This window comes from Larus michahellis, chromosome 1 (genome assembly GCF_964199755.1).
Source record: "Larus michahellis chromosome 1, bLarMic1.1, whole genome shotgun sequence".
Classification (NCBI taxonomy): domain Eukaryota; kingdom Metazoa; phylum Chordata; class Aves; order Charadriiformes; family Laridae; genus Larus; species Larus michahellis.
In genome coordinates, this window is record NC_133896.1 from 192,258,458 (window position 1) to 192,285,543 (window position 27,086).

Here is a 27,086-nt window from a genome sequence, read left to right on the forward strand (position 1 = left end):
CCCGGGATCCCCCGCCGGGGCGAGATGCTGCCCGCCGCCGCCCCGGGGCAGCGGGGTTACCTGCCGGAGGAGGCAGCCGCTCCCGCTCGCTCCCACCCTCTGAGGCTGAGGGAAGCCAGTGACAGATCCGCCCAGGAGCCAGCGCCGAGACCTGCCGCCGGCTCCGGCAGCCTCCCGCCCGCTGTCCGCCGGGCTCCCGAGGGAGACTCTTCCCGACCGCGACGGGATACAGGTTGCCCCCCACACCACCACCACCACCCCCCCCCCGGCTTTTCCGAAGACGGGCTTCCCCTGCCCGGCCCGCCCGCCCAGTTCCCTCAACCCCAGCCGCGCCCGGTTCCTCCGGCTCTTACCGCCTGCGCCGGCGGCGGCACCCGCTCCGAAACACGGCGGTGGCGGCATCGGCGAGAAGGGGAAAGGGGAGAGAGGTGACTTTTGGCGACGGGCGGCCCGGCGAGCCGCCGCTCCCCCGCGGCAGCGATGCGATCGGGCATCACTCGAAAATGGCGCCGAAAGAGCAGGGCTCTTCATTCAAATTCGTTAGAGCCAGCCCCGCCGCCCCGGGGCATGCCGGGAACGGGGGGGGGGGGGGAAGCGGGGGGGGGGGGGGGGAGCTCGCTCGGGCTGAGGCAGCGCTACGGACACGGCGCTCGCTGTCAATGCCGCCCTTCCCCCCCCCCCCCCCGCCCGCGCGCGCTCCACGCCCTCCCCGCGAGCGCGCGCTCCCGCGCTCCCAACCCAACCGCCACTAATGGGGAGGGGAGGGGGGAGGAGGAGGATGGGGAGGGGGGGGAGAGAGAAATGTCACCCGGAGTGCCGGCCCGTGGGGGAGAGGTGGCGCCTTAGAGATGGGGGGGGGGGGGGGGGGGGAGGGAAGAGAGCAGACCTCCGCCGGCCTCGCGGACTTGTCAAGGTAAAGGCGGGGGGGAGGGAGGGGGGGGCAGCGCGTTTTGGGTGAGGTAGGGAGAGGATGGCGGCGGGGGGGGAGGGGGGTGGGTGCGCCGGAGGACCTGAGGAAAATCATGAAGAGCGCCTTCTTCCCACCCCCCCACCCCCCCCCCCGCCTCAAGCGCCTCCGAGGACCCCCGCGGCTCCCAGGTTGCGCCGCCCCCCCTTTTTCCCCTTATCCCCCTTTCCCTCAGCCGAAGGGGTTTCGCGGCGCTCGGCGCTTGCCCACATCGCGCCCAGGCAGCCCGCGGGCCCGATCCCGCCCTGGCAGACGCCGCTCCCCTTCGTCCGCCCCCTCCCACACTCCCCTCAGTCCCTCGCGCCCTCCGCCGCACCGGCTCGGCGACCCCCCCGCCCAAGCCACCCCTCATAAGCTGCCACCCCCCGCCCGGGCGGGTGAAGGAAAGCGAGCCGGGTGTTGTGCGTGGGCGCATCTCGGGGCAGATTGGGCCCGGCGGTGCTGTACGCCGGTCATTTCAAAAAAAAATATCTCTGGGAGGAACTTGAGGGAAGCGAGGTTGAGCGCTCCCGCCTCGGCTGCTCCTCGCAGCGCTGGGGGGGGGGGGGGGGGGGGGGGGGGAGCCGACGACGTGAACTTTCATTTTCACGCCGCCCCCCTCCTCTGGTCCCCTCCAAGTTCATGAGGTACCTGATGGCCGGGCGAGCGCTCCTGAACCCCTTTCACAGATGGGGAAAGCGAGATGGAGGTTGGGAGCGGCTGGAAGCCGCGGGGGGAAGGCGAGGCGACAGTGCCGCCGGTCTGCACTTGACTTTTGACTGCTGAGGGATCCGTTCCTGCGGGCTCTCCGCGGGCTGCCCGCACCCCGCACGGCCTTCCCAGGGAGACCCAACGCATCCCTAGCCAGCGGCTCCTCAGCAGTTTAGACTTAAGTGGGGCTTTTTTTTTCAATCGGATACGCTTTTTAAAAAGGGAAAGGAAGGCAAAGGCCTGGGACCTGCAAGCTGTTGTTCCCATGACTTTGGGGGAAGATTTTTCAAAAGTACATAATGAGAGCTGGGGAGCTCTCTTCCCACTGACTTTCAAAATCTTCACGTCTGTGAGCCTGGTCCTCTTAAACTCAGCTGGACTACTTGCAGACGAACGTTAGAAGGCTCAGGGCCTAATGCTTCTCATGATTCCGCTCCTTTTCTAGAGCCGCACTGATAAAAATATAAGCAGAACAAGTTTTGAAGGGAGAGGTAATTTCTCTCTCTCTCTCTCTCTTTTTTTTTTTTTTTTTTTTTTTTTAACCAACTGACACAGTTGAAAGCAGCAAGCTTTTGGGCTCAAAAAGCTTACACCATCACGGCTGTGAAAACTACTGCTACTCAGAAAATATGTCATTCTGGAGCTCCTTAGAGAAAAAGTAGTGCAAGGCAACATGTAAGTAATCACATAGATAACATTATGCATTTTTGTTACTGTATTTTCCTCGGATTTGAAGTTTGGTGTTGCTGAAGAAACTAATTCCTGATTTTTTAAACACAAGTCCTCAGTGAAAATTAGCCAGATGAAAAAACTTCAGTTCGTAAAACCTTTATGTTAAAAAGGAGGAAATATAAATGATTTGCAGTGTATTTATGTTTTTGCTCTTATTTTATTGAAATTACTGTGAGTGAAATTTTCAAAAAATGTGCCTTTTAACTGAGAAGGATGATAGTAAATGTCTTATAATTTTTTTTTCTGAAGGTTATGTGCCTGTGGAAAGAGGACTTTGCAGTAGAAATAGCAATAAAAGCAGTAAAAAATAAAATTATGATGTTGCTGATATCACTTCTCTGTACTTAGATTATGGATAATTTTGCCCTAAAATAATTTTAGTTATTATTTTTCACCCATTTTTCCAACCTTAATATAAGATATAGAAGTTATATCAGGACATGGTATTCTTTTTTATGAATCACACTATTGTCCTTTCAGATGTCATTCCTAAGGTCTCATTAAAATTTTTAATGAAAGTGAAATTTTTACATCTCCTCATATCTAATACTTGCTGTCAGATTCTGTACTTGATGCACACAGGCCTCAATCCTGTACAAACCGAAATGTGTATTATTATGTGTAAGCACACGGAGTAGTTCTCTTCATTATTATGCTCTTGTATTTCGGATTTAGGCAGCTAATAGTGATATTACACAATCATTGTTCTCAGTATTACTTAGGACTGCACGAAACACAAGCCTACTGTAATACTCTTGATTTACATCTTCCATTCATATTTCCTATGTTAAATAATGCACAATTATAATAATTTAAGAGTCAGAGTGGACAAATATTTAACTGAGTATCAGAACAAATGAGAAAGGCCATTGCTATAGTCCAAAAATCTATGTAATAATGACGTGGGTATTGCATTCTCTGTCTGTAGCATCTGTAAGAGGGTCATCAGTTTGTTTCCTCGGTGACTAGTGAAGCCAAAAAGTCACAGAAGGAACACAGCTGAGGACAGAAGGGAAGAGAAAGGGATTTTGAGTCTCACCAAAAATGATGTCAATGCTTTACGTCAAATTTCCATTCGAAACAACTTGGGCCCATCGGAATGGTGGAAGTCTTATCTGCTGTGGTAGCAAATATGAGGTTAAGCTGCAATTCCTATAATCAACTGCTTTCCTCGTACAGTTCTCATTACAGCACTACCCGAACACCTCCTAGTAGTGCCTGTCCTCTGTTATAGGTTCCTCTCCTCAGAGTGTTATTATATTGTCAGAGGATCTCCTCATACTGTAATAAGTGACATGACCAGCATTTATCTGCCCTCTTGTTGCCAGGGGAAGGAGCATGTGCAGTTTAATGTTTTCAGTTTATTTTATCTGTCTTTTCTTCCATATAGGTGTTATGTATTTATGTTAGCGAGGCAAGGTCAAAGTAATGTGTTTTGCTCTTCAAGCAAAATGCAGTTAGGTTTCTGATGGCCCTTAGCTCCTAGGCACATTCATTCCATAGACTCACACCAGCCCCAAGAAAGTTCTGCCTCTAGAAATGGTAGCTTTTTCACCCTTGTTGTGCAAGTTCTCTTATGTCAGAAGAGGGGAACTGTTGACAATTGGATCCAGTGTAGAGACCTAGTAGGCGTTTCTTTAGGAATCCTGGATTTAGGCCCTGGAGGAACTTGAGACCCTGAATTTGTAATTTAAAATTCTAGAGAAAATCAGTATAGAGTGGAAGAGAGGGACTTATTATAACGCACATTGCCGAGATGACATCCCCCCAGCTTCTTGTACTTGGAGTTTCCTATATGCAGCAGGCTTGGATATACTGAATTGCCTAAGGTCCAGTTGAGAAGTGGCAAAACCAAAGCCAGGTACTTAGCTGCCAAAATGGCACAGAAGCTCATAGCTAGTCAGGGATGATTAGAAAGCTGGAGGCTGTCTGCTGTCTGACTCAGGCACGCATTACTTTACAAATTACCTTCCTATGTGTTTCTAAGATTTATTTTACAACTATGAGGATTAGAGGAATTTGTTGTAATGAAAACTGGCATTGTGTCATTACCGTGTAACTTTTTAGTTAGATTCTTTGGCTTGCCTGGGTGCTTGCATGTTATTTCATTACCTTCATCTGGTCCAGTTCCTAGGTAAGTTAGACCAGGTGGAGGGCACCAAGATACACCCACATGAAGTATATATGGTAATCTTTTCAATAATTGCACATCTACGTATTATTTTGGTATTCTGTGTTTATATGGCATGTGGACATACAGACAGTGGGAATTCCAAATATTTTTTATTTATTTTTCTAATTTGAGCCCTGCCTTGCCCCTGATGCTTGTCCAGCCTTCTAGATCGCTGGTATAGATTTATCTAAGCCTCCCTTCAGACCTCTTCTGTAAATTTGATATCAGTTGAAGTTTAAAGTTTCAGTTTAATAACCTAGTAACTGTAGTTGAATGTCCTCTTTCATGTATGAGTTTTCTACTTCCTTCTGTAGCCATTCAGTCTCTGATTTACCCTGACAAATACAGGATTTGGAATTCATTACTTTTGTAATTTCAGTCCACTAGCAATGACAGAGGTTGTAATCTAGAAAGGGCTGAAGTGTACAGCTTTTACTATTGTATACTGAAAACAGAGTTCTGAATTTGACAGTATAGACCTAATCTAGAGATGCTTCTGTAGGCAGTAAGGACTGCAAGAAATATGTGCTGTCTTAGGACTTGCATCTGCTTTATTAGATTTCCTATAAAGTTCCCGATGAAAAAAAAACCAAACTAGCTGCTTTTTTTTTTTTTTACTGTAGACTATCTCCTGATTTTTCAGTACCCAACTTTCAATTTAATTTTTTTTTCAGCCTCTAAAATGCTCAATGTAGCATAAAGACTAATGGTGTAGTCAAAAGGTATATATTTCATATATGTACTATATTTCATTCAGATCTTATAATATTGACTCTAACATAGCTGTAGGCCTGACTCATAATAATAAATAGATTCCTGAGGATTTAAGAAAGATTTGTTATTAAATTTAGGTTCCATGGTAGAGTTTTGCTAAAATGGCCTAACTGTAACTTCTAAATGTTTTAATAGTTTTGTGGATTTAATGGTTGTGAAAAGTGCTGGCTTGGTATCTGTGAAAACTGAAACCCATTCTTTATTCATGGATTAATTACAGCAGAGCAGTTGCCAATTGATCTTCTCCACAGCACCCATGAACTTCAGCCTTGAACTGAAGAGGACTCATCAAATGGTGAGAAAATAGTGTGGCTGTCATGACTATTAAGTTATTGAGGGGATGTTCTATTTATTCTTAGCATTGATTCTGTTATTTAATAGGTATTGAAGTTAGATTTTTGTAGGGTGATTGCTGGGATCATAACCTAATTTCTCCCCCTCCCCCAGTATTTCAGCTGTTAATTTCTCAAGCTTTGCTATCTTCTTAGCTGTCCTTGACTTTTCAAAAGTAATTGTTAGTGATACACTGAATTCATTAGCTAATTTCTTAATTACTTGCTTTAGCCATAGTTCTATGCGTGTGCTTAACTGTTCACATGAGTAGTTTTATCAGTAGCACTGCTTAGGGGAGTGAAGTTCAGCTTTTTTGGAATTGTTTGAAAGCATTTAAATGAAAGCTGCTGAAATGAGTGCAGGAGTGAGGGATCTGGAAATGCTTTAGCTAGTACTAATTTGTTTGCTTTTGTGCTGTTCATTTTATTTCTTTTAAGACAGCTTGATGTAAGTTGTTCATTTGCTTCTCTAGTTTCCCAATTTCTGGGAAATTTTGAAATCTGAGCTTCAAAACATTTATAAAATTTTAGTAATGCTCTTAATTCTCCCGAGAAGATCAGACTGTTATTTTATTTAACCATTTTATGAAAAGGTGATTGCATCTATAGAGGAAATAATTCTATCTCTAACTCACTGCCTTAATCAGGTCTTTTCTTACTCTAGCGCCCTACCTTCATTAAGTAATGATTCTTATGTGTATGGCTTTATTAAGCATACATCTTAAAAACAGGAAGTTTCCTTTTTTACAGCTATAGATACAGGATGGAATATTGGTAGCAGGGGGTTGTGTGTGTAAGAATATAGCTGTTGAGTGTTGGTATTTGCTGCCTGGTCATTTAGATAGGTGACAGATTAAAATAATGGTGCACAGAAATGATCCATAGTGATCACAATGATCAGAATTTCACAGGATGCTGAGAGATGCCCCAGACCTTTTTTGGTATCTCAAAAAGTGGCTCAATTTCTGTTTTCTTCTAGTAACTGTGTCGTAGGGTAAGGAGTAAAAGGGACAGAACCCTACTAGTGTCTTATTTTCTCCTATCTCTATGGTTGTTACCATAGAGATTGGAATACGGGATATTAACCCTCTCCCAGCTATTTACCAAATTGGGTTTGGAAGTGCAAGTGTGTTTTAACTAGGCAGGAGAGATGGTGAGCCCTTTATACCAGTGACTGAACTACACCCTGTGTTAAGAATTACTTTAGTACTGTTATCAACCACTGAACTAATCTAACCTTTGGCAAGATTATTTACTAATTTGTGTATTAAAAATAAGATTTAATACTGAAGCCAGAAGGAAGCAGTAGTTTTCGGTCAGAGCGCACTGAGATACAACTCAGAGGTCATTTATTTTTAATACAGATTCAACAATCTGTTTCTTCTTTCTTTCTCAGCCACTTTTTCTTTAGTTTTCTTTTCAAGACCCAATTCTTGAATTAACTTTAAGAACTTAATTATTTGCATTCTGCTTCATCAAACAATTAATCTTGTACTTAAGTCACAATACTTCTATGAGTATGGCTTTTGAGAGAAGAGTTTGAATCCACATTAGTCCCTTGTGTCTTGTACTTGACTTTGCCTATCTGATAACCGGAAGGCTGGAGCCAGCCTAGTGCCAAAGTGTGAGTCTGCATGTTAGCAGGGTAAGGAGTTGGAGCTCAGATTTGAATGCGTGCTCGATACTACAGGCTTAGTGAATGATTACAAGATGATTTAGACTTATTTTCAAATTTAAGCACTTCTTTAGTTGTTTAGCTGAGCCGAGTTTAGATACTTCATATGCTTCAAGTTAAATGGTTCAAGTTAAGTGGCTTAAAGGTTTTCCTAAAGCATTTTTTGAATTGATGTAATTCTTTTACTTCAATAGGGGATAGGCCAATGTCAAACAGTTTTGAAAAGCCCATTCTCATTGCTCTGCTAAGGAGATAATTTTGTTTCTTTTATTCCATCCCCTTTCTGGTTAAATCACTTCCCTGACTCTTCTTATACCCATTGTTTCCTGCTAACCTTTCCTCTAATGTCCAGTTTTCTATTAACTTTTTCCCCTCTGACTATTCTTTGTCTCTCTTCTTTTTAACGGAGTTTTGGAGAGGTCACTATACATTTTCAGTTTCTTTCCTTCTTTCATCAGTTCCTGGAATCCAACAACAAATAAAACCCTCTGATTTCAACTGTGACTTTTTGGTGAGAAACACACAAGTCAAAACTTAGTGCAAGATCAATAGAAAGAGTAAGCAGAGCACTGTGGATGCCATTTATAAAAGAGGGAACTGGGACTTGCATATTATTAAAAACTGTTCCTCAAATTGGGATATCAGGATCTGGATCCAGGCAGTAGGATCAGTGCCTGAGAATGGTCACGTAGGAATTAGGGCTTCACCCCCCAAAAAGGTGGTGGGCTCAATAGCCCAACTGAAATGTGTCTACACCAATGCATGCGGCATGGGCAACAAGCAGGAGGAGCTGGAAGCCATTGTGCAGCAGGGAAACTATGATATAGATGCCATCACAGAACCACGGTGGGATGACTCACACAACTGGAGTGCTGCAGTGGATGGCTATAAATTCTTCAGAAGGGACAGGCAAAGAAGGAGAGGTGGTGGGGTAGCCCTGTATGTTAGGGAGTGTGTTCATTGTCCAGAGCTTAATGATGGTGATGATAGGGTTGAGTGTTTATGGGTAAGAATCAAGGGGAAGGCCAACAAGGCAGATATCATGGTGAGAGCCTCTTATAGACCGCCCAACCAGGATGAAGAGGCAGATAAAATATTCTATAAGCATCTGGGAGAAGTCTCACAATCGCTAGCCCTTGTTCTCATTGGGGACTTCAACTTACAAGATGTCTGCTGGAAATACAATACAGCAGAGAGGAAACAGTCTAGGAGGTTCCTGGACTGTCTTGAGGATAACTTCCTAACACAGCTAGTGAGTGAAGCCAACTAGGGAAGACGCCCCAGTGGACCTGTTGTTTGCAAACAGAGAAAGGCCTATGGGTGATGTGATGGTTGGAGGCCGCCTTGGGCACAGTGATCGCAAAATGATAGAGTGTTCAATTCTTGGACAAGTAAGGAGGGGGGTCAGCAGAACTGCTACCTTGGACTTTTGAAGGGCAGACTCTAGCCTGTTTAGGAGCCTGGTTGACAGAGTCCCTTGGGAGGCAGTCATGAAGGGCAAAGGAGTCCAGGAAGGCTGGACATTCTTCAAGAAGGAAATCTTAAAGGTGCAAGAGCTGACTGTCCCTGTGTGCCAAAAGACAAGCTGGAAGGGAAGAAGATCGGCCTGCCTGAACAGAGAGCTTTGTCTGGAACTCAGGAAAAAAAGGGGACTTTATGACCTTTGGAAGCAGGGGCAGGCAACTCAGGAGGACCACAAGGATGTCATGGGGTTATGCAGGGAGAAAAACAGAAGGGCCAAAGCCCAACTAGAACTTAATCTGACTCCTGCCATAAAAGACAATAAAAAGTGCTTCTATAAATATGTTAGCAACAAAAGGAGGGCTAAGGACAATCTCCATCCTTTATTGGATGTGGGGGGGAACATAGTGACAAAGGATGAGGAAAAGGCTGAGGTACTTAATGCCTTCTTTGCCTCAGTCTTTAACAGTAAGACCAGTTGTTCTGGGGGTACCCAGCTCCCTGAGCTGGGAGACAGGGACAGGGAGCAGAATGAAGGCCCCATAATCCAACGGGAAATGGATAGTGACCTGCTGCACGACTTAGACACATACAGGTCTATGGGGACAGATGGCATCCACCCAAGGGTACTGAGGGAGCTGGCGTGCCATCATTTATCAGCAGCCCTGATTAACAGGGGAGGTCCCTGTTGACTGGAGGTTAGCAAATGTGATGCCCACCTACAAGAAGGGCTGGAAGGAGGATCCAGGAAAATACAGGTCTGTCAGTCTGACAGTGCTGGGGAAGATTATGGAGCAGATCACCTTGAGTGCTGTCACATAGCACATACAGGACAACCAGGTGATCAGGCCCAGTCAGCATGGGTTTATGAAAGGCAGGTTCTGGTTGACTAACCTGACCTGCTTAGTGGATGAGGGAAAGGCCATGGATATTGTCTACCTAGGCTTTAGTAAGGCCTTTGACACCATTTCCCACAGCATTCTTCTGGAGAAACTGGCTGCTCATGGCTTGGATGGGCATACTCTGCTGCGTAAAAAACTGTCTGGATGGCCAGGCCCAAAGAGTTGGGCTGAATGGAGTTAAATCCAGTTGGTGGCCAGTCACAAGTGGTGTTCCTCAGGGGTCAGTATTGGGGCCAGTTCTGTTTAATATCTTTGTCAATGATCTGGAGGAGGGGATCGAGTGTGCCCTCAGTAAGTTTGCAGATGACAGAAAGTTGGGTGGGAATGTTGATCTGCTTGACGGTAGGATGGCTGTACAGAGGGATCTGGTCAGGCTGGATCAATGGGCCAGTCATAAAAGGTTCAACAAGGCCAAGTGCTGGGTCCTGCACTTGGGTCACAACAACCCCATGCAGTGCTACAGGCTTGGGGAAGAGTGACTGGAAAGCTGCCCCACGTTAAAGGACCTGGGAGTATTGGTTGACAGCTGGTTGAATATGAGCCAGCAGCGTGCCCAGGTGTCTAAGGGCAATAGCATCCTGGCTTATATCAAAAATAGTGTGGCCAGCAGGACTAGGGAAGTGGTCATCCTGCTGTATTTAGCACTGGTCGAGGCCCCACCTTTAGTACTGTGTTTAGTTTTGGGCCCCTAACTACAAGAAAGACATTGAGGTGCTGGAGCAGATCCAGAGAAGGGCAGCGAAGCTGATGAAGGGTCTCAAGCTTATAAGGAGTCTTAGGAGGAGCAGCTGAGGGAGCTGGGCTTGTTTAGCCTGGAGAAAAGGAGGCTGAGGGGAGACCTTACCGCTCTCTACAACTACCTGAAAGGAGGTTGTAGCAAGGGGGACTTGGTCTCTTCCCCAAGTAAGAAGTGATAGGACAAGAGGAAATGGCCTCAAGTTGCACCAGGGGAGGTTTAGACTAGATATTAAGAAAAATTTCTCCCCCGAAAGGGTTGTCAAGCACTGGAACAGGCTGCCCCAGGGAAGTGGTTGAGTCCCCATCCCTGGAGGTACTTAAAAGACATGTAGAGTGGTGCTGAGGGACGTGGCAGTGCTAGGTTAATGGTTGGACTTGATGATCTTAAAGTTTTTTCCAACCTAAACGATTCTGACTCTATGATGTTAAGGTGAGTCTTTAAAAATCATTATGCTTATTATAACAAAAAACCCAACAAACCCAACCAAATACTCCACAAAAGAAAAGTCCAGGTGTACTGAATAGATTCATTAGACTTAATGTCACTGTTCTTTTACTGAACTATGTGTCACTGAACTTCTCTTAAGCCTTAGGAGAGTCAGCATGGAACTGGAAGAGAAGGAGGGATCTCCATGAAAGGCAGTCAACTACAGTTCTTGGTAAGTTAAAAAAAAATATATATAAAATTTTATTTCTCTTAAATTTTCACCTTTATGAAGCGACATATACTTAGGGCCCTGTTCACAGTGGCAAAACAAATCCAGTTTTATTGAAACAGTCACGGAATCACGGAATTTTTCAGAGTTGGAAGGGACCTCTAGAGATCATCTAGTCCAACTCCCCTGCTAAAGCAGGATTGCCTAGAGCACATTACTCAGGACTGCATTCAGGCAGGTCTTGAAAGTCTCCAGAGAATGGGACTCCACAACCTTCCTGGGCAGCCTGTTCCAGTGCTCTGTCACCCTCACCGTAAAGAAGTTTTTTCTCATATTTGATCAGAACTTCCTATGTTCCAGCTTGTACCTGTTACCCCTTGTGCTGTTACTGGGAACCACTGAAAAGAGTCTGGCTCCATCCTCCTTAAACCCACCCTTCAGATACTTGTAAACATTAATAAGGTCTCCCCTCAGCCTTCTCTTCTCCAGGCTAAAGAGTCCCAGCTCTCTCAGCCTTTCCTTATAAGGGAGATCCTCCAATCCCTCCATCATCTTTGTTGCCCTATTCTGGACTCTCTCCAGTAGCTCCCTGTCTCTCTTGAACTGGGGAGCCCAAAACTGGACACAGTATTCCAGTTGTGGCCTCATCAGTGCAGAGTAGAGGGGGAGAACGACCTCCTTTGACCTGCTGGACACGCTTTTCCCTATACAGCCCAGAATTCCGTTGGCCTTCTTGGCAACAAGGGCACATTATTGGATAATCTACTGTCTACCAGGACCCCCAGATCCTTCTCCTCAGAACTGCTTCCCAGCAGGTCCACCCCTAACCTATACTGGTGCCTGACATTCCTCCTCCCCAGGTGCAGGACCCTACACTTGTCCTTGTTGAACCTCATTAGGTTCTTCTCTGCCCAGCTCTCCAGCCTGTCTAGGTCACGCTGGATGTCAGTACAGCCCTCTGGGGTGTCAGCCACTCCACCCAGTTTGGTATCATCAGCAAACTTGCTGAGCATTCTCTGTATTCATTTATGCTATCAGCATGTAAAAATCTGTGTTCTGTTATAGCTGAGTTTGTGGTATAACTCCTGAATGAGAAAAATAAATGACATAAAATACATTAGTTATTTTCACAGTGATTATGCTACAGTCTTTTCACCCAGTTTCTGAACAAAACAAGATGTATAGGATTGTGTTGCCTTCTAATAACTTTTGAATCCAACCCTTAATTTCAGCTGCATTTGATATAAAGATAGAGGTCACGAAGTCAAGTTTCTACAATTTGAGTGAAACTTAGCAGCTGGGAGTGGAGAAAGGACTCAAATTAGTGCCCCCGGGGTAGAAAAAAGCTGCAGCGTGGACCCAGAAGTTTTCTCTTCTGTTCAACCTGTTGACTTGCCAGTCGGCTGCTTGGTTGGTCTGCTAATCAACAAGTGTAGCTCGGACCTAGCCACAAAGTGAGCTTGCTTTCTGCAGGAATTTAGGGAGATCTGTTTAGAAGGGAATGGGAAGAGTGTCAGCCTGGGATTACTGCGCAAGTGTGTTGGTGGCACATACAAGCATGCTGATAGGTAACTGTACGTTATTACTTGTGCTAGTCATGCAAGAAAACTTGGTTTTGCCAGGGCCTTCTAGTCTCCCAAACCACTTGTGAATCATACCATTTTATGGTAGTTTTTATACCTGGATTAGATGCATGTTTTTCCTGTCCGCACCAGAGAAGGGAACTGTTGAGACAGCTTCAGTATTTCATTTGTTTGACTGGTTGGATGTCAGCTCTCAGCCATCCCGTAGGCTGTCAAAATTGTAAAACTGTTTTCAGCTGTCCCCAGAAACAGACTGTATCTTAGACTGCAGATATGTGTCCCTGACCCATCCTACAACCTATGCTCTTGGAGCAGTGCAGGAAACATGCATTGTATTCCAATTGACTTCCTTTGTGAAGAAAGATGTGGAGCTAGGCACAGGGACAGAAAACAATATTAGGATCTGGCTGCATCAAGTTATCACATTATATTGCAACTTGGGAAATGCTAAATCTGTAGCTACATGATTTTGGGCACCATGATTGTCCTGAAAGGTATGGTCTGTCCAGTCTTCTCAGTCAATGAGAAATGGACAGATTACACTTGCCAGAGGTACTGGTTTACTCACTTTGCAAGCTCAGGTAGGCATCACGAACTTGGCAGCTGTCTGATATTTTTAAATTTTTTGTGTAATGTTAGACAGGGGTCAAGATATCTTATAACACTTTTTAAACAGAACTTAGCCCTGTAGCACTGTTCTTCAGAAACAGTTGAATTCCTCAGAATAACAGAAGCCTAAGTCATGCATATGAAACATAAACTTCCAACTCAATATTGTAAGATAACTGCCTTGAAATTTCTCATAAAATCTGAAATGTGTATTTTGAATTTTTTTGTTTGTCTTCCTGCCCAGTTGAAAACCATCAACCTGGCAGCAAGCAACAAAAAACTGTGATACTCTTCTCCGTTTTCTACTTATTTTCATGTCTGTTGTTTCATGAAATCAAAGCCAGTAAGAGAACAACTGGTCATTAAAAAAAAAGAAAAGATTGCATTCCATTTATATGGAACTTTTGGTTCTTCTGTTAGATTCTTAAATCCTTTCACGTAGCTTCAGCTTTTTATTTTATAAAAATAGTTTCCCTAACGCTCTCTGTATTAAAGGAATGAAGAAATGTCTTCTGCATGTTTCTAGGATCTCGAGGTTGCTCTTATAACCTTTATCACCAGTACTCTTGCATAGTGTCACCAGTTAAATATTATTTCATGGAACCTATGGCTAACCTGTTTTTAAACGGTTTATAATATATAAAAACACTGTAACTTATAATATTTTCCTTTTAAAGTTTGACGTAGATGTGTTTTTAATAAGAACAGTAAGGTCAAATTATGGATGTTAAGTTTTGTGTGAACAGCGAAGTGGTGGTATATTTTTGTTTAATATTATGTTGGGTGCTTCCCGTAAATGGTGTTCACTAAGAGCTTAAAGTTAGCAAATAATTATTATAGTTGATTTTCATAAGGATTTTTTGTTTAAAAAGGCTGACCCTTTTTAGTCTAAAAATGACTAATACTTAACCACTTTTTATCATGTATTTTCTAAGATCTTGGTCTTAGATGCTGCTATATGTGGTCAGAGACTTTCACGATCATGAAGACCTCAATAAATTCACAGGCCTATGCTGTGTCCCCAAAATGGGTGCTGTGGGACAGATTTTAAGAAGGCTTAAGCACTAAAAAGCAACTAGCATCATAGACCAAAGAAACTAGGATAACTAATTTTTAGAAAACAGTAATTAAAAATTTATATTTCAAATACATGTCAGTAAAAGCTCCCATAATGTGCTATCACTACATGTAAAACCCATAAGCAATTTTAAGCCAACATTCTTTAAAGAAGGAGCTAAAAATTCCTATAAATAATATGCAACTTAAGATGTATGGAACTCCTTTATTATGTGCTAAATGCTGTAATAAACCAGGCTATCAGTAGGTTTTGCTGCATGTTACTAATTTTATTTTTTTTATCCCAATATTTTTGCAGGTGTGTGGAGGAACAGTTCCTGTTCTCACTGTTGTTACTCCCACATAGGCGGACTCTGTAATTGATTATGTGTGGGTAGGGCCCTATTGAAATTAAGGAGATTCTGCAGTAGTGCAGGGTTCTTTTGGTGAAAGTTCAGTTGCAAGATCAGGACCCTACTGTGACTCCTTACTGTGAATTCTGTCAGTGTATCATTGATTGTGCTGGAACCTGCCTTTTGGGATAATGTAAGTCCTGCTTTTCCCCCAAATGTACTTTAGACATGAAATAATCGTAAAACATTTCTAATTAGAAAATTAATATCATTTACATGCATTCTTTTAATTATGTTTTCTTGGCAGTACCAAATAATATATTCCTCAAAACTTCTTAATGGCACTGAGGCTTTGTGGATAGTTGGTCACATGATGAGAAAATTCGGCTGTAAGTACATTGAAATGATTGAATTTTTCAATAGTTAGACTTTAATGATGTTGACAAACTAATAATGATAAAAAGGTGAATCAAGAGGTTTGACTTCTGCCAATTGACTTCAGTTCTTTTTAGAAAATATATACAATATATCCATTAAGGATTTCATTATTCTTGGGTAATTCACCATGTGAACCTGGAGTCCTTCTGCACTGCTATTAGGTAGGGAGTTTTAATTTGTTTGTTTTCTTTATTTTCAGAATAGTGTGTCTCTGACTTGCTCTGTATTTTCACCCATAAACTTTCAGAAATTTATAGATCTATAAAAACTGTTCATACCACCAATATTTTTGTAGATATTGCAAACTGATTTACTAACATAATTGTCTTGCTGAGTTGAACATTGAAATGTTAATAAATATACACTTATACTTGTGTCAGTGTAACTTGGTTAAATTAAACAAAACTGAGCTGGCATTATGAGTGAATTTGATCATGCATGCTGATTAACTCTAGTCTTAGGCAGGAACAACATATTTTATTGTACCTCAGTATTTTGTGCTTAATCAATAATAATTACACATATCATATGTCAGTGGATTCACCCAAAATAACTATAAATATCTGTGCTTGGATTAAGGGGGAATTGATTTTCCTGTAGCTATGGGTACAGTAATTGCTATGACTCCTATGTTTATATCCAAATGAGCAAAAAACTACATATAGGTGTTTTCCGTGTATAACAAAAGGGGTATTATAAACTCCCTGCCCTTTTTTATGATGCCGCATTTCTTTTCTGGTATTCAAATGCAAGAACGTTTTCAATGGGGTCTTAGTATCTGAAACGTGGAAGAGCTGGAAATGTTATTGAATTTGTGAATAATTATTAAGGGGCTGTAAAGGTCTAGAGGAGTTGTACATAAAGACAATTAGAGATTCTTTCCCATGGAGCAAGGACACAGATAATAATTGGTGAGTAAAGATTAACGAAGACAGGATTATTTTTTTGCTTGGCACAAGAGCAGCATGAAATGAAAGTTATTTGAAGAAAGAGCAAGACCAAAGAAGAAATCATAAACTCAGATCAAAAGCAGACTAGAGAGTCCAATTTAAAAAAAAACACCAAACAACGAAACAAAATCAAAAACCAGAAAATGGATGGCAAAAACATGCCTGAAAGGAGAACTAAATACATACCTACTGGTATTTCTCCTTACACTGAATATATGATAAATTTAAGTTTAAAACTTTCAGTAAGTCTTTTTCTGCCTTTTTTTTTTGGTTTTTTTTTTTTTTTTTTTTTTTTTTTTTTTGCTGTTGGAGGGGAGTTTAAGGGCTTTGAAGAAGACTCGGTGACTAGTTGTGAGTTACCTGTGTAAACTGGGGATTCAAGGTGGCATTTATAACTAAGAACAGACTACAATGGGTTATGTATGCTAAACCACAATTAGTGCTAAGCAGAAGCCATAATTTCTTGTTCAAATACAGAACTTAATGATTTTGAAATGTATCATCTTCCAACAGAGCTCAAAACACAATTTCATTATGTTTGTTATAGGATGGGAATTTTCAAAGTTCTAGTTAAAACACTTAATGGTGATTGTTTTGAGATTTTGCAATATAAAATGAAATTGAGATTTTGCAATACAAAATGAAATCAAGATTTGAGAACACTGGCTGATTCATTTTGCATAAAAGAATCTTGATCAGGATATTTTGTTTTTTAAATATTTAGACCTAATGGTTTACTGTTTTCAACTTTTAATCTTATTGGCCATATGTATGAAAAGGAGAGGGAGATTAGGTGATTGTAGAAAAACCCCAAACATGGTCTTCTAGCCGTGCGCCCCCTACCCTGAACCAGAGCAGAAAAAGGGCCTCAAAATAGATCTAGTTTCAGAGGAAAAAAAGGAGGAAAGTGAAATGCTAGCGATAGCGGTATGAGGAATCCCCTGGATGTTTCACTCGTCACCACTGAGAGGCAGATCATCTAGGAGTGACTGCTGCTCCTTCCTGTGATTGCAACTTCCCAGAACTTTGGGGGACATAATGTTGGGGCACAGCTCTGTTCTGCCTGCAGTAGTGCTGCTGCAAATATTATTTGGAAGAAAAGGAACTCTGAATTGTCTCCAGCTGTAACCAGCTCCACACTACTCTCTACTGCTATTGTTGAGCACCTAATCTGATTGTTTCTTTGGTTTAACCCATGCCGTGATGCCGTAAATGACTGAAACTAGGAGAACAGCAAGAAAGCAGATATCAAGAGGAGGAGTTGATGTTGTGGAATGTAGGGAGTGGGCATTTGCTACACAGCTACACATTGTGTGGGCTTTGGAATACTTCAAGAACTGGAATGCCAAACTAACAGCAACAGAGAGTAAGTTTCCTTTAGTGGCAAACCAGGGTAATAGTCCTGGTTCTGTGCACTAAGAAGGAAGAGCAAAGGAATGTGCCTGAACATTCAGCAGGTTAGTTGTAAGTTTAAGTGGTGAGATCTTTTTCTCCGCTACTGTTAGTGCTTGGCTTGTTTCGTGACTGTCCTGTCTTCAAACTGGATGTAGCATGTTTTTGTTTATGTCGAATGAGGCGCCCATCATATTATAACGCCATGAACATTGTTTTTCTTCAACACTTGAAAGTAAAAAAAAAAAACACGGTAGCATAGATAGCTGTAATAAGTTAATAATAGATGTGATGTGAAAGAATTTTCTCATTTCACAGGATTTGTCAGAAAAACAATGTTTTATGTGTTTCATATACCCCCTCCCATCTTTTCCACTCCTAAGCGAGCTAATGCATGGAAATTTTCTTCAGTAGTGCCCTCAGTTCTTTATTTACAGTTACAACTATGGATCTTTTGGTTTTTTTCATATTTAGGTTGAGACCCTAACAAAACCTCTTTGCATACTCTATGAATGACACCATCATGCTGTCGTTTGTTTTAAGTCATCAAATCTAAGCTAAATCTGAGTTTTGGGAATCATTTTCCAATCCTTACCAGTCCTTAAAGGATGGTCTTTCTTTTCTGACAGGTGGTTGTATTTCTCATCCAGGTTTTCTGTGAATCTTTAATAGAAAATCTTTTTCTTTTGCCTTGACAAATGCAGTCTTGCCATGCTCGTTATCTAGTCAAAGTGCTACTCTACTGTAAATGTCAGTTTCTGAACTTACTCCTCTGGTATTTTCAATTTCCTCCTTCAGTTAAAAGCAATAAAGATAAACTATCTGTCTTTATTTTTAAGGCCCATCAAGACTACTTCTACCTGATACCTCTCCTTCAGTATCAAGAGGTTGACTGGTTTTGATCAACATATGATGCCACCTTCCATCATTCGGTCATTAAATTTTCAGACTGGATATTTTTCTCCTCAGCTGCCTCTCATGTATTGGTTGACTTCTTCATAAATAGAACTGGTCACTGTCTTCCTTTAAATATCTTCTTAAAAGTTTTATGTACTGTGAAGCTTAAAACAATCCAACTAGACAACAGTTATACTGCAGGTATATTAATGCCAATACTTATTGCAGTAGTACCGTGTCATTGCATTTGTACTCTGCCGTAATTTCTCTGTTGTCTCTTCAAGTAGAATTCAAGCACATCTACTTTTTGTTGTGTGTTTACTCATGGCCCAGCATAATGAGAAGTGGTCCAGGGTGAGGCCTCCTAAGATTTATGGTAATACAAATAATAATAAATAATAACGAATACCCACTGGATACTGCAGTATAGCTGTTGGATTCTGCTGTGCCTAATGTCACATCGTATTTAATGCAGAAAGAAGGTGCTCCAACTAGAGGCTTCACAAAAGGGAATGAAGAAGTGACTTGCAGCCAACACAGATAATATGCTAGCCCCAGAGGCCTTCTCAGCTGTCAAACCCAAGTCAGTAGCTACTGGCTGAAAGCATTCCCCTCTTCTCCACAACAGTGAGAACAGACTCTCCCCTCTCGTAGAAGAGAGTAAATGCAAGTAACACAAAGTTCTGCAGTTTGTGTAAAAGGTTAAAGGACTTTTCATACTTGCATAGCATCCTTCTGCTCTTTAGCGTGTTCCCTTCCTGACACAGCATCTCTCAGTACAGAAATCTTGAATAACCACAAGCAGTTGTTCCAGCCATAGTGTTTGTCACCTCTTTTTCAATGCTTCTCTGTTGAGAAGGAACCTACACTAGTTTTGATTTGGTGTCTTGGCACATTGCTGTCTTGTAGTGCTCCGTTTCCATTGTGCCTTGAAGGTAATGATTCTTCAGAAGAGTGGTAAGCATGAATTCCATCAGGAATTCCCCAGGTATGTCACCCTCTTTCTGGAAGCGGGTCTGCATGTATCCCTTTTCTTCCTTTCAAAGGTACACTGAAATGTCAGTGTATAAATTATATAGACATGATAGAATGTTTAGTGCCTAGCTGATACAGAGATGGTGGATTGGACTATGCAGAAAAATGGCACTTACCAAAAAAAAGATAGTAAAATAAGTTAATTTTATCAGAATAAACCACAAAACATAATTACAAATGGTTGTCTATCTCAATAAGAGGAGTCTAGTAAGAGCTCAGAACTAGTTGATGGGATGGAGACAGTGACTCTGAAATACTGTGGGATACTGGAGAGGCTATACAACTCCAAAGCTTGATCATAACACGAGTTCTCGGTTATCTATATATACATAGATGACATTATGCCACGTTAGGCCATCATGCACAGGCTGTAGTTTTAGGTATCATCAAGAACTACTTCGTGAGCAAACCAGCTAGAGAATCCGGAAGAGCGGGGACAGCCCTTGATTTAGTCTAGAGTAGCACGCAAGAAGTGACCATAGAAGTGCTATTCAGTAGCGATATGTCATACTGAAGTTTCTCATACTTGTCAGAGAGAAAAAGATTAAAATAAAAAGAATAGTCCAGAATTGTTTAAAAAAGAGGAATTGTATACATATGAAGATAGTTTAAACAAATAGTAAAAGAAGCATGGGGACTTTGCTTTCTGATTCTAACCGAATTAAATAAGAATTGTCCAATACAACTGAGCAGTAAAGAAAGTTACAAATAGAGGTTTTTCAAAAAGTGAAATCCAAGCAAGCAAAGCAGAAAAGAGCACAATTCTGGGAAGTTAAATGTAGACCTATTATAAGGCAGAACAAAAAGACTTTGAAATGCAACAGGCTAAAATCCTAAAAGCCAAAACTAATTTTTTTTTAGGTGTAAATTTTACTGGTAGAGAGGTGAGTTCAGTAGATAATGGTGGATGAAGAGAATATTTAAAGACAAAGCCATCACAGAAAGAAACAAATGAAATCTTTGCTTTGGCAAGGTTTATTACAGGGAGATTAGGGACATCCCCACATAAAAGTTCTTCTTTATAGAGACGATTGCAGATTTGAAATATCAATGAAAAATTTCTTAAGAAATTGATTGAATAAACATTAACAGATTGCCAGATAGCATGTTGTTCATTTAGTAGTCCTAGAGAAATTCAGAAATGAAGTTGGTGAGCCATGAACTGTGTTGTATAATCTATCACTTAAATTACCCTTGATAACAGGAATGGAAAGTAACAAATGTGACACTAGTTTTAAAAAGGGCTCTGGGGATGATTGTGGACTAATGGACTAATAAGTCTGAGTACCATGACAGAAAAAATGCCAGCGAATGTGATAAAGAATATAATTAATAGGAACATAGATAGGTGTAATAGGCAACCATCATCTTGGCTTTTGTACATGGTAGTTTTGTCATAGAGCTTTGATAGTTATTTGAAGGAGTCAACAGATACACAGGAAAGGGTGATCCAAAAGCTTTTTAAAAAGCTCCGTAACCGAAGACTGTTAACAAAATGAAGTATTGACTTACTTAAATTTCTTTGTGGATTAGTAGACGGTTACAAGATAAGGAACAGGATAGCAGCTAATGGGCAATTTTAACAATGCCACCTCACAGAGATTTGTACTGTCACCTTTACTGGTCCACCTGTTCCTAAATAGTCTGAAAAAGTGCAGTGATAAAGATTGCAGATGATAAAAGGAAAACAGTCAGAGTCAGACCTAATGCTGACCCTGAAGAGTTGCAGAAGGATCTCACAGCAGGACCTGTGGTGATCCAGGAGCCACGGCTGTCACAGAGGCCAGATATTGTTGACCCTGCTGTTCAGCCATATCTATCAGCAGAGAGAGGCAGTGGCTGTTGGATTACAGCAGCCATCACCCCACAAACTGTGAGCTCAGCAGGCTGCGACCAGTCCTGCTGCTCAGCAGGGCAGGGTCTTGTAGCTGTTCTTTCTAACCACAGCAGGGGCTGCAAGTTGAAGAGAAGATTCTTCCTTCCTATTTCTCAGGGTTTCACAGCCCCAACAAGCTTAAAGTACAGGTTTTGATCGCAGAGTTCCTGCCTGTCACAGGGCTCTCAAGCCATCTTACTGGTGTTTGTGTGGTTTTTTAGCAGCTCCTGCTAATTTCCTAAAATAATTTGGGATGGAGTTGATGCTAGCAAAAAGTGGCAAAATGGTATTGAAACAGAAGCATCTGGGGCATGCTGGTCAATTTTGAGCATTGATGGGAACTGTATATGATATAGAAAGGGATGATGAAGAGGTATGGCATAGGCTTTTCTGCAGGGACAGTAAATGGATCAGGATTTCTGAGTTTGGAAGGATGTTTACTGAGGGAGTAAGTAATGTCAGAAAGGTCTCTAAAACCATGAATACATGGAAGTGTTTAATAGAGGACTATAACTCCCGGTTTCTCATAGTAGAAGAACCAGGCACCTTGGGTCACTGTTTTATTTAATTTAGGTAATCTTTAAGATCGCAAAAGGCTGCTTATCACCAGTTTTGTCTGCCATAGTTTTGTGGATACATCTTTTCAAGTGCACAAACCCCATCTGTTTACTGGTCTTGAAAACTCCACTTCTTCTGAACCAGATGTGGCCAAAATCCAACCTGTGCAGAATTATAGCTTTCCTGTAAATGAAAATTTGTAGTCCTTATTGATTGGTGATAAATTTTCAGACATGAATCAAATGTAAACTGGTCCTGTTTTCCTAAATCTGCAGATTTTTTTTTTATCCTCTCCTTCTGTTAGTTCCTTTATCTAACAGTGGCAACGTTATGGATGGGCAGATCAGTTTTACTTCTGTTGTTTACAAACCTCTGGACAATGGAGAATGCCAGTTTGCTGCTACTTCAGAAAGCTAAAAGCAGTAGCAGGCCCTAGAATTAATCCCAGGGGAAATCAGATAAAGAAGCAGAAATGTTTCATGCAGTACCCAGAAGGTCTGGAGGGAGGGATGGAGTAGAAGACATCATTGTACCTTTGAAAGAGCTGGATGGTTTCCAAACTGTGGTCCACAACCCCCTGATGGACTACAAGGCTATGGTAGGTTGAACAGCTGTTTGGCTAAACCATGGGTAACAGTGTTTTAAATAGTGTTTCCAATTAAAAGTTTGATCAGATGAGCGTGTGGTGGTTTTTGAAAAATGTTGAGGGCTGATAACGATCTGTTGTTCTAAAAATATGGGAACCGCTGTTCTGGAGTGTATGAAAAGGTAGAGAGCAGTCCTCACTTTTTCAGCTTTGGATAGGTTTCATGCTTCCCCACCAGAAGCAGCAACTAGAGGTTCCCAGAAAGGAGCCAGGAAGAGCAGTCTGGTAGCATTAACCCTTCTGTCCCCACCACATCCTCCCCAGTAGCAGAATTGTGGGTGTCTTAACCATTGCATTGTCCTTGAGTATCACTAAAAGTCTCGCACTACGCCTATTTTTCATATATACTCATGACATCAGTGCTCAAAACTACTCATTAGTTTTCTGAGAAGTGAGTATAATTTTTCAAGTCTTGGATCCTCATCATACAAAGATTAAACTTGTTAACTCCACTACATTAAAATATATATCCATCTCTTAATTAATATCTGCTTTCTCATTGCCAGAAAAATAGATTTTAAAATTTTCTATTCTGTCATTATTAACAGACATAAACTTTCCTTACAAGTATTAGCATGTCTTATTACAATATCTGTTTATTAGTTTTTTAAAAATCCCAATTCTATTTGACCAACTTTTTTTTTAATTTATGTCTGCTCCCTGAATGGTAATTTTACATTGTAAAAAAATCTTCTTTGTCCTCATATCAGGTCTCTTTATTACTTTTTTTTCCTACTGAAAATTTTCCAGAATCATAAAGTATTTGTATTATCAATGCTTTTAGTTGCCCTTAACATAAGTTGCTTCCCATGGTCCTGAGTACCATACAGGCACATCCATAAGTAATTTGTAGAGATGTTGTCTTTCCAACATACTGTGCATCTTTATGTTAGGAATTATGGTGGTGTCGAATTTGAGAAATGCCTTATTCAAATGGTATAAATATGTTTATCCTGAAGAAATCAGTTGTCTAATCTGAAATTACTGTAGTGTATCTTATGACATTTAAACAAAATACTGTAAACAAACTTTATTGACAATAGTTTTTAAAAGGAACTAAAGAAAGTTGGCAGGTGAGCATGCTCTGTGTAACCTTTTTTTTGTTCCATGTGTCTTCCTTGTGTGTTTTGATACATATATAGAAAATGAGGGGGTTTGTGCATGTTTTTGTATTATCTGGGTAAATACCTGTTGCTAACTTATATGATTCTGAAGCTGTCTTTGCGCAGGCTTAAGCTACTAGCTGAAAATGAGATTGAGGGGAATTTTTGCCTTGTATCAGAAAGGAACGTGTAAGGGAGGAGAGAGTGACTTCTGCTGTAGTGTGGGAAAAAGTTGTTTCCTTGTGTCATCTGTGAGTGAGGGGAGAGAGGGATTCACGAGTCTAGACAAGGCATATGGGGGCAGCAGCAGTGACGGGGTGTACGGTTAGGACTGGGGATGAGTGTATGTGAACAAAGAATTTGGGGTCAGATGGAAGTCACTTTACCAGAGAACATGGCTGCAGCTCTCTATCTGAATCTAGCTCACTCCACGCTTGCCCCAGCTATGCCCTTTTCTGTGTCTTCTGGAAGCCCAGCTTCTCCAGTTCCTGCACATGACCCTTTTAAATGGAAAACCTGCTTTCCTGCTTACTCCTGGAACAGTTACATGCAAAGATGCAAGTGGTCCCACAAATCCCTCCCATCTTAAGCTTCTCTTCTGTCCCACTATACTTTCTTCTGCCTCTGACCTATGGGGTTCTGCACTGTACGCACAGTCGGACAAATGAATCGTAGAATAGAATTAATACGGCTCTTGGAAAAGACCCTTAAGATCATTGAGTCCAACCATAAACCTAACACTACCAAGTCCACCACTAAATCATATCCCTAAGCACCACATCTACATGTCTTTTAAATGCCCTGGACAGCCTGTTCCAGTGCTTGACAACCCTTTCAGTGAAGAAATTTTCCTTAATATCCAACTTAAACCTCCCCTGGAGCAACTTGAGGCCATTTCTTCCTGTCCTGTAGCTTTTTACTTGGGAAAAGAGACTAACCCCCACCTCGCTACAACATCCTTTCAGGTAGAGTGTGATAAGGTCTCCCCTCAGCCTTTGACTGGCATTTTTCTGTGATCTATGACTTTCCTAAAAATAAATAAATTAATCCAGTGGATGACTGCACCTACTGGTGATAAGTTGAAGCTTACTGGCAGGATGGTTGTTTTTCTTAATTACTATTTTGCAGATCCCTTGTAAGTTGTTCATGAAGACTAAAGAGTCTGCAGAAAGATTGAAAGCTGATATCTTAGGGTATCCCCCTAAATGCAAGGGTTTTTTTGAATGCATGGGGTTTTTTTTGGCACAGATCTTTTCATAAGTCTTAAGCTTTTATTTAACAGTTTTCTTTCATGGTATGTGGTTGCATACTTATGTCTATGACTAAACTTAGCTTAGCTATCCAGAAGCATGATTTCTGTAAAATTCAAATTCAGTAATTAATTAAATAAGCCTTTCAGCACCTGACAATACAAATAGGTTAGGTAGCACGATCACCATAACAATAATAAAATAGAGCAATAGAGCATACTTTTTTTCTTGTTAGAGGGTACATTTTAATGGAAAACTATTTTGGTGTTTCTTTCATGGGCAGATTTTTGTAGTGGATATAGAGATCACTCTTTTAGTTAGTCAGTGTTGGGCTCTACAAATTGGCTCTACTCTTTTTGCTTGTCTTATGTCATTTTATCTTTAAAGACTGCAGGAATTCACGACTACTGAGAGGTAACTCCTTGAAGTTTTGGCACTGTCCTCTACAAAGCTACTTATACTGAGCTGACTTTCTGTTACTATGTCAGTGAAACATCAAATGTTGATACTATGCGTGAAATGACATTTGATATAGTGCCTATTAAGTTACTTGAAAAAAATCTTTTAAAGATGGATTTTGTGTTTAGAAGAGCTGGCATCTAAAAATGTATGTCATGGATACAGGTAATAAATGTTGTTTATGAATTGCTACAGGAGAAAAAATATTTACATTTGTGTACAATATGCTAGTCTTAACTCTAGCTATTTTTATCTCCTTCTAAGTATCTTCTCATAAGCTGGTTATAAAGTATTTAAAGATATGAATCATTTGATTTGTTGAAGCATTCAGCGCATCATTTAAAACAGCTACTAAAGCAGAGCAGTGGATGTGTTCCTCTCATAACAGCTAAGCATGAAAATAACGTATCAGAGATAATAATATAGTTCCAAATCAGTAAAAATCCGTGTTATGTTTTGCTGTATGAGCAGAGCTCTTCACAGAATGGTGATCTCATTCTAAGATTATGGTTATCTAAATAGATTTTCATTGCTAAACATTATTCTGGTGATTTTATATCTTTGTTTGAAATGAGAGAACACAAAAACTTAAAATTTAAGTCATTGATCTTTAAGCCATGCTAAAAGCTTTCAGGACTTGGTATTTCACCCCAGGATTGGATCCATAGCCTCTTTAAATTTTGGAATGTCAGAAATTGTGCAGGTGAGTAGGAAAAAGCAAATGTGAAAGGAAAAAACTGAAATGGGGAGGAGGAAGTTATTTTCCTTTACAGAAAGAAGGGAAGGATGAAAAACAATGTAATAAGCATAGGAGAAATAATAGGGTGAAAAGGGAGGGGTCAGGTAAGTATTGACACTAATGTTCTGTATTTAGTGCTCAGACATGTTATGCTTTATGCTTGCATGGAAAACAGATTGAGACTTCAGTTTTCTGACTAAGTGCTGTGCTGAGCTGTACTTTATTCTCTGTGCGTTTTTGCTTTAGCACGGTTGCTTCTAAGGAAGGCTTTAAACTGACGTTCAGAGACAACCTGAATCACAAAATGCATTATCCTACTAGAAAATGATGACTGCCCCAACGTTCTGTCATCCTAAGTTAGCTCTTGAAAACAACACTATTAGACATCAAAAAATCAAAGCCAGTTTTTTATGTATATATTTCTATTGTTAATTCTAGTCATTAGCATTTATGGCAGGGCACAGGCAGGCAGGCAATAAAATAACACTTAAGAGTGGCAAAATTTCTGTGCAAAGCCTAGTTGTAATAATGCTGAAACTGAAAATCAAAACTGCTAATTAATCATTATTCAACAGGACTAGGCAAAGTTAATTAATTCATAACCAAATGTAGCTGTAGAATAATGGATTACTTACATTGGCTTTCATTACAGGTTAGACCTCAGTGTGTGGATTTCATCCATAAGCTGTAATAAAATAAAATAAATTAGGAAATTGACAAAAATAAAGTTTAATTTAGTAACTTGTTCATTTATATGCTTAGTTATTGCATGATTCCCATGAGTATATATGGTATTATAGTAGAGTAAATGTTTTGGGAAAATGATGTACTTCTAAAGCTGAGAAATTAACTAATATTTATATAGTGACTGTAACATGATTACCGTGAGTTACCCTGCTAAAAACTTGTTTAATTTTAAATACAGAGTTAGGGACCTCACATTTTCTTATATTCACTTGGTGGTATGCATAAAAGGCTTTACCTGTCCACCTGAGCAATGCTTTAGTGTAACTGAGCCCCGAGCTGATGTACAGCAGAGTAG

The 27,086-nt window shown here is 41.0% G+C and overlaps 2 long non-coding RNA genes across 12 annotated transcripts in view; one reads left to right on the forward strand and one right to left on the reverse strand.

Moving 5' to 3' along the window:
* Positions 1 to 27,086, reverse strand: part of LOC141734508 (uncharacterized) — a 75,512-nt gene that overhangs the window by 20,631 nt on the left and 27,795 nt on the right. Inside the window, exons 2-3 of one of the 2 annotated variants that reach the window (XR_012584542.1) lie at positions 26,680 to 26,729; positions 20,376 to 22,030 (exon numbers count right to left, since the gene is read on the reverse strand). This is a non-coding gene — a long non-coding RNA (uncharacterized LOC141734508). Of the gene's footprint in view, positions 1 to 20,375; positions 22,031 to 26,679; positions 26,730 to 27,086 lie in introns of those variants that run through there. The other variant, XR_012584541.1, reaches the window with a different exon arrangement.
* LOC141734477 (uncharacterized) overlaps positions 622 to 27,086 on the forward strand; it is a 92,429-nt gene continuing 65,964 nt past the window's right edge. For 2 of the 10 annotated variants that reach the window (XR_012584537.1, XR_012584538.1), the window contains exons 1-6: positions 762 to 913; positions 2,213 to 2,332; positions 5,557 to 5,631; positions 11,032 to 11,103; positions 14,668 to 14,894; positions 15,009 to 15,090. This is a non-coding gene — a long non-coding RNA (uncharacterized LOC141734477). Of the gene's footprint in view, positions 914 to 1,132; positions 1,594 to 2,212; positions 2,333 to 5,556; positions 5,632 to 11,031; positions 11,104 to 14,667; positions 15,559 to 18,320; positions 20,514 to 27,086 lie in introns of those variants that run through there. The other 8 variants (XR_012584535.1, XR_012584534.1, XR_012584539.1 and 5 more) reach the window with 7 other exon arrangements.